The 8,475-nt window shown below is 38.1% G+C and overlaps 1 pseudogene; it reads right to left on the bottom strand.

The window, feature by feature from the left end:
• LOC100154928 lies at positions 6,426–8,145 on the bottom strand (annotated as a pseudogene).

The raw sequence follows: 8,475 nt of genomic DNA, 5'->3' as shown, positions 1-8,475 counted from the left end.
AATCACACAAAATATGTACAGGCATTGTATACAGCAAGTACAAGTTCCTGATGAAAAAAACTAAAGAAGATGTAAAGAATAAAGATATATTCTGTTCATGGATTGGAAGACCCAACATAGTATAGATGTCAGTTATCTATAGATGTCAGTTATCTCCAAATTTATATGCAGACTTAATGCAAGTCCTATCAAAATCCCAGCAAAAAATTTTTTTTGTTTTATGGACAAGATTATTCTAAAATTTATATGTAAAGGCAAAGGAACAAGAATAGCCAAAACTATTACGAAGAAGAAGAAAGGAGGAGGAGTATGTCTACTCAATTTCAATATAATATATATCTACAGTAGTTAAGAACTATGTGGTATTTCAATAGCCAAGACATGGAAACAACCTAAATGTCCATTGGCAGATGAATGGATTGAGAAGATGTGGTATGTATCTGCAATGGAATACTACTCAGCCATAAAGAAGACCAAAATAATGCCATTTGCAGCAACATGGATGAAACTAGAGATTCTCATACTAAGTGAAATAAATCAGAAAGAGAAAGACATATACCATATGATATCACTTATATCTGGAATCTAATATATGGCACAAATGAACCTTTCCACAGAAAAGAAACTAATGGACTTGGGGAACAGACTTGTGGTTGCTGAGGGGGAGGGAGTGGGATGGACTGGGAATCTGGGATTCATAGACACAAACTATTGCCTTTGGAATGGATCAGCAATGAGATCCTGCTGTATAGCACTGGGAACTATATCTAGTCACTTATGATGGAGCATGATTTGATAATGTGAGAAAAGAATGCATATATGTATGTGTGACTGGGTCTCTGCTGTAGTGTAGAAAATTGACAGAACACTGTAAACCAACTATAATGGAAAAAATAAAAATCATTAAAAAAAAAAGGACTATGTGGTATCGTTGGAGGTATAGACACATAGATCAAATGAATGGAATACGGAACCTAGATATAGACCTACACAAATACGTCCACCTGATTTTTGAAGATGCAAAAGCAATTTGATGGAATGAAGACAGCCTTTGCAACAAATGGTGCTGGAACAATTGGAAATCCATAGGCCAAAAAAAAAAAAATGAACCTTGATTTATTATCACAAATATACAAAAATTAACTCAAAGTGGATCATAGACTTAAATGTAAAATTATAAAATTTTAGAGGGGAAAAAAAAGAAAACTCAGTATCTATGGCTAGGAAAAGAAGTCTTAGCATGGTTTATATAAAACATCAAAAAATTTTTTCTTTGCTCTGCAAAACACTGTTAAAAGAATGAAAACACAAGCTACAAACTGGAAGTTTGCAAACCACACATCCAGCAAAGAGCTAGTATCTAGAATATATAAGGAACTCTCAAAATTCAACAGTGGACTTCCTGCTGTTTCATGGTGTGTTAAGAATCCAACTGCAGTGGCTTGGGTTGCTGGAGAGGTGCAGGTTCCATCCTCAGTCCTGCACAGTGGTTGAAGAATCTGGTGTTGGCACAGCTGTGGTGTAGGAAGTCATATGCTACATGTGTGGCTGTAAAAACAACACCTCCCCCTGGCAAAACTCAACAATGAATGTATGTCAATTATATATCTATATTATTATATAATATATTTATATATATTTCTTGGCCACACCTGTGGCATGTGGAAGTTCCCTGGCTAGGGATTGACCTTTCATCATAGCAGTGACCTGAGCCTCAGCAGTGACAATATTAGATCCTTTAACTGCTAAGCCACAAAGGAATACCAATTATACCTCAACTTTTAAAAATTAAGTTAAATTAACAATTCAATAATAATAAACAATCTAATTCAAATATGAAAATATATGAAGAGATGTTTCACCCCCCAAAAAAATACTCAGATTGCAAATAAGAACATGAAAAGATGTTCAATATCATTAGCCATTAGGAAAATGCAAATTTAAACCCCAAGGTGTAACTTCATATCTATCAGAATCACTAAAGTAAAAAATAGTAACAATGTTAAATGTTGGCAAGGATGCAGAGACTGTCATTCATTCATTGCAGGTGGGAGTGTAAAGTGGTACAGCCACCCTGGAAAACAGTTTGTTAGTTTCTTATAAGACTAAAACATGCAACTATCCTACAGCCCACCAATTTCATCCTTGCACATTCATCTCCAAGAAATTAAAATATATATTCATACAAAACCTGTACATGAATGCTAATAGAAGCTTTATTAGTCAAGAACTGGAAACAACCCAGATATCATTCTATAGCTAAATAGTAAAACAAACTATAGTACACCCATACCTTAGAATACTACTCAGAATTAAAAGGAATAAACTATTGATACTTGCAACAACCTAGATGAATCTCCAGAGAATTTTGCTGAGTGGAAAACAGCCAATCTCCAAACATTCTGCATGATTCCATTTATATAATGTCCTTGAAATGATGAAACAGAGTAGTGGTTGCTAGAGGTTAAGGGGAGGATGGGGCAGGAGGGATGTGAATGTGGCTATGAAAGTACAACAGGAGGAATCCTTGCCATGGCAATGTTCTTTTCTCTTTTAATGTTAATATCCTGTTTGTGATGTTGTATTATAGTTTTGTAACATTGCCATTGCAGAAAAGGGGGTAAAAGATATGTGGATTGTCTCTGTATTATTTCTTACAACTGCATATGTGTCTATATTTCAAAATTAAAAGTTTATTTTAAAAAATTAATGTTATAAATTGCCATGAGAAAGAAACAGCAGATTCAATAGGAAAATTCTCCATGAAAACGTAAAGGGCTGAAAATAGCTAAGGAAATTCCAAGGATAGTCTTGCTCTAACAGATATCAAAATATATTCTAAAGCTATCATAATTAAGGTAGTGTGGCATTTGTGTAGGAAAAGACAAATTAGGATCAATGAAACAAAATGGAAAGTCCATAAATAAATCCAAACATATAAGGAAACTTGATATACCACAGAGGTGGTAACACAAATCAGTAGGGTATTGATACATTATTTAGTACATGATTATTTAGTACTGGCTATCCATATAAAAAAAATAGATTCACATCCCAAATCAATACAAAAATAAATTCCAGGTAGATTAAAGACCTAAATGTGAAAAATAAAATTTTATTACTCTTGTGACTTAAATTGTGTTCCCCCAAAAGATCTGTTCAAGTCCTAACCTTTGATACCTGTGAATGTGACCTTCATGAAAATAGAGTTTTTGCAGATGAAGTCAAGGTGAGATGAGGTTGTACTAGAGTAGGGTGGACCCTAAATCCAATATGACTAGTGAACTTATAAAAAGAGGAGACGAATCATACAAGGAAAACCCCTTGTGACAATAGAAGGAAAGATTGGAGTGATTCTCCTATAAACCAAGGAATGCCAAGGATTGCCACCAACCACTAGAACCTGGAAGAGGCAAGGAAGGCTCCTCATTTGCACCACCAAAGAGAGCACAGCCCTGCCAACACCTGATTTCAGACCTCTATCTTCCAGAACCATAAAAGAATATAATTTTCATGTTTAAAAGCATCCAAAGTAATGATAATTTGTTACAGCAGCCCTATTAAATACATACAGGTACTTTTAGAAGAAAATTAAGTTTTAAGAAATCAGACATAGAGAAAGGTTTCTTTTTTCTTTTTCTTTTTCCTTTGGCTATGCCTGCTGCATATGGAAGTTCCCGGGCAGGGATTGAACCCACACAGTGAGCTGAGCTGTTGCAGAAGATCCTTAATCTGCTGCTCTACAGCACAACTCCCAAGAAAGATTTCTTAAAACAATTCACAAGAAGCACAAAAACAAAAGAAAAGACTAATAAATTTGCCTTAATTTAAAATTTAAAGCTGCTGCACATCAAAAGAAACAAACAGGAAGTCAAGCCATATACAAGGAGAAAGATATTCACATGTATAACCTACAAAGGATTAATAAGTGGAATTTTTAAAAATGCCTACTCTGTAACAAAAAGATAAACATAAGCTTATAAACTCATAAAAACAGAGTCATAAAAATGAGCAAAGTCTACAAATAGGGAATTTGCAGGATAGAAACCTAAATGACCAGTCATCTCAAACTTGATAGTACTCCTGGACATGCAAATTCAGATCAGAATTAGTTATAATGCCACATTAATCATATTGGGGGAAATAAGTGAAAATATCAAGTGTTGGGGAGAAAGTGGAACAACAAAAAATCTTCCTGCACTGCTGGTGGGATGATAACTCGTTATAAGGACCATTAGATCACATTTAGGAACTGAAGATGCCTACAACTTATGACTGAATAATACCATTCCTAGATGTGGGAGGAGAAATATATCAAAATATTTATAACAACATTTTTATATTTATTTTTATAATTATGGAGAGAGAACTGGGACCAATCCAAATATCAACAAAAGACGGAATAAATTTTGCTTAATCAGAATGCAATATTTTTATAATTATAAAATATACATAACATTTACTATTTTAACAATTTTAAGTGTACATTTCATTGGTATGAGGTAATTCACATTGCTGTGCAACCATAACCACTCCCCATCTCCAGAACTTTTTCATCATTCCATATTGAAACCCTATACTTATTAAACAGTAACTTCCTATTACTTCCCCACCCCTAGTCCCTGGTAACCACTGCTCTACTTTTTCTCTATGAACTTGACTATTCTTGGTACCTCGTGTAAGTGTAATCATATAATATTTGTCTTTTTGTGAGTGGATATTTCACTTAGCATAATGTTTTCAAGGTTCACTCATGTTGCAGCATATATCAGAATTTCCATCCTTTTAAAGGCTGAGTAATATTCCAATGTATGCATATACCACATTTTGTTTATCGATTCACTATCAATGTGCATTTGTTATTTTTACCTTTTGACAATTGTGAGTAATACTGCTATGAGTATTGGTATACAAATATGTATTAGAGGCCCTGCTTTCAAATCTTTCAGTGCATACCTAAAAGTGGGATTGCTGGATCATATGGTGATTCCATTTTTAATTTTTGAGGAACCATTATACTGTTTTCCACAGTAGCTGCACTATTTTATGTTCCAATCATAATGAAATATTATATAATAATTAAAATGAATGATGAGAATTAAATACATGGTATGGGAACTCCTAAACATGTATGGGAACTCCTAAACTCCTCTTCTTGGAATATTCTCCCATGCCATGCAGAGTGCCACCTGAATAAATCCTACTCATCTTCTAAATTTTGGCATAGGCAATATACTTCTAGAAAGTCTTTCCACCCCCACCTCCCAGGCCCCCGTTAAGTCCCCCTCCTCTGTCTTGCCCCTTCATAGTTATCATCATGTTAGATTGTAATTGCCAGCTTGTATGTCTCTTTTACTACTACACTGAAGCTCCTTGAAGGCAGAATTGTATCTGTCTTATTCATTGTTGAATCCTCAGAGTTGTCTTAAATAGCATTTTTTAAATAGTATTGTTGAAGCAATTAATCAGTTTTAGGGATATGATAAAGTGAGAGAAAGCATTTATAGTTCTGAGACTCTGAGTCTTTCTTTGTCCTTTGCAGAAACTATTTAGAGGCTGTTAGAAAGGGAGAGCTTCCACACATCATAGTGCCTCAGAGTCTCTACGCTGGAAGGGACTTCTATGTCATTGCTTCCAACCTTCCATTCAGGGAGGGCCTTCATCATGGCCTCCTGAGAATATTTCTAGCCTGAGCACTTCCAAAGATTAGCACTACATGGTTATGCTTTCAGTTGCATGTTAACAGAAACCCAAAGTACAAATGAAAACAAATGGAGGTTTATTTCCCTCACATACCAAGAAGCCCCAAGATAGGCTATTGCTTTCTCTGGTTCAGTTGTTCACCTATGCCTTTGGGTTCAGGATTTTTAATCCTCAATATGTTATCTTTTCATCCTGGTGTAATTGGTGCCTCATGACTGTAAATGGCTGCCACGGCTCCAGGCATCACATCTCATTAAAAACAGTAAAAAGGGAGAAGAGGAGTGCCCGCAAGCTCTCCTCTTCCCCTTGTCCCTTTTATAAGAAAGCAAGACTCCAGAAGTTCTCCAGCATATTTCCACCTGTGTTTTATTGACGAGAACTATATCACTGATCACAAAAGGAAAAAGGTAGGGAAAGTAAGATTTAACTTTTCTGGTGTCTATAGCAGAGGGTGATAGGGTGTGGGTAGGAATGGCTATGGAGTCTGTTTTAAGCCCTCATTGTCTCTTGTTTCTTTTTTGTTTGTTTGTTTGCTTTTTTTTTTTTTTTTTTTAGGGCTGCACCGGCGACATATGGAAGTTCCTAGGCTAGGATCGAATCGGGGCTATAGCTGCCAGCCCACGCCACAGCCACAGCAACTCGGGATCTGAGCCAAGTCTGTGACCTACACTAAAACTCACAGCAATGCCAGATCCCCAACCCACTGAGTGAGGCCAGGGATCGAACCCGTGTCCTCATGGATACTAGTCAGATTCATTTCTGTTGAGCCATGACTCAAACTCCCATTCATTGTATCTTGTAAAGCAGACTTTCTGCCACATGCAGACATTGAACAGAAACCTCACAGGGCCAAGGGCATAACTGGTACCAGACTGTAATGAAGCATTTTCTAAGTGGCCGGTGGAATGACCTTACTTTTTACCTTTCCCTATAGTAGATATTCCCCTCAAATCTCTGTCCCTCAACCTCCTCCTGTTCTGTCAGCATTCTTTTGTTTTCTGTTGGAAAGTTGTCACCATTTATTAATTGATCAGATTACAAATAATCATGGTAGATACCTTAGTGCATCCTTCTAATAAGGCTGTTGATACGGTCTTCCCTGTTGCCGGCATCTCCACCTTCTGCAAAATGAGTGGTCTCATTGTTCACTTCACCTCGTGGAGAAGACCATTTGAAGGGCCACAGGAAGTTTTTTGCTTCTTTGAAACATTTTCCAATAGTATAGATCACATGAATCAGGTCCTCCTTGCAGATGATGCCATATTTACCTAAAGATTGGGCAATCAATGCATTATGTGTCAGGGCAGTTCGATTCTTACGTTTTGCCGTAAATGCTTTCAGATCAATTCATTTACTGACTTCAGGTTTGGGTACCCCCATGTGACATATGGTTCCACAATTCTCAGCATGTTAATCGAAGCCTCGTTGAGCTTCACACAAGTGCCATTGAAGATCTGACAGAGAAAAAAAAGGCTGCAACACTTTTTGGACTTTTGAACTCACACCATTGATACTTCTGATCCTGATGACAAATGCCAATTTGGGTTCCTTGGGCACATAGAAGTTGCCAGCTTTTCTTGCCATCCTAGCCTTTCAAATCTTCAGTTCTGTACATCTGCCTGTATTCTCTGTGATAGTGCTTATTAGCTTTTTCTTGGATAAGATTCCACCTTGCCTTTGAAGGCGCTTGATCTTAAGCTCTGCAAAATTCTTTTGCTTTTTCTTAAGGGTTTCTGGCACAGCAGGAATCTTTTTTTTTCTCTTCTTCGTCCTCCAAGGTTCCAGCTGGGAAGCTGTCAGCATTCTAATAGCCCTGTGATGCCAGCAGTTTATACCGGGAATAGAGCCACCTAGCTGATTTGCCTGGCTGATGGGACCTCCCAGGGGCATCTCTGAATACCTCCACTACACTTGGTTGAAAGAATACTGGAGTGAGTCAGGAGATCAAGATTCTCACTTCAGCTCTTCAGTAGCTGAACTGTGTGAACTGGGTTGCCTTTTGTCTTCCCTGAGCCTCCGTATCCTTATATGTAAAATGGGAAGGTCAGACTTGAAAGATTTCAAAGTCCCTGACAGCGATCATTCTGGTTTCTCTGATTCTGCTCTTCCCAAAGGCCTGGAAACCCCATGAGATGCGAGATTTTTTTTTTTTTTTTTTTTTCCCTCCTGTGTTACCTCTGCCTGGGGAAGCTATTCCAAGCTGCTGGGACACTTGTGCCCCTGTCTTGGTGCCACACCCCTGCCCTTTGCCAGTGACAGCCCAGGTGTCAGCTGGCTCCTCCCTAGGGGTGCAGATACCAAATGAGCTTCCTGGGGTGGGTGGGTATTCAAAGTCCTGGCTGTGATCCCTGAAACGCTGTCTCCGCTCGAAGCCTGGAGCCATGTGGCTGGTTTTCCTCCTCCTGCTGTGGCTGAGCCCTGCGGCCTCAAACCAGGAGACAGGTGAGGACCAGGCTAGCAGGCCAAAGGGACCTGGTCTCTAGTCTCTTTTATTTATTCATTCATTCATTGAGCCATTTTTGGCCCTGGCATGACCCACCTCCTTCTGTTTAGTAATTCATTTATTCAGACATTTAGTAAGCATCTGCCAGTGCTTAAGATGGCTTCTCTGTGTACCCACCTTCATATATGTAAGATGTCCTTGGATGATTCGCTTGGGAAGGTCTGTTTGGGTTGAGGAGCCCAGAGGAATGTCTAGAAGAGGTTCCTGTGGGTAGAGGCACTACAAGGCTCTGGGACGTGCACTGTCGGGGGACAGGAGGGAAGGTGGTG

The sequence above is a fragment of the Sus scrofa genome, chromosome 13 (genome assembly GCF_000003025.6).
Source record: "Sus scrofa isolate TJ Tabasco breed Duroc chromosome 13, Sscrofa11.1, whole genome shotgun sequence".
Lineage (NCBI taxonomy): Eukaryota > Metazoa > Chordata > Mammalia > Artiodactyla > Suidae > Sus > Sus scrofa.
This window is presented reverse-complemented; position numbering and strand designations above follow the sequence as displayed.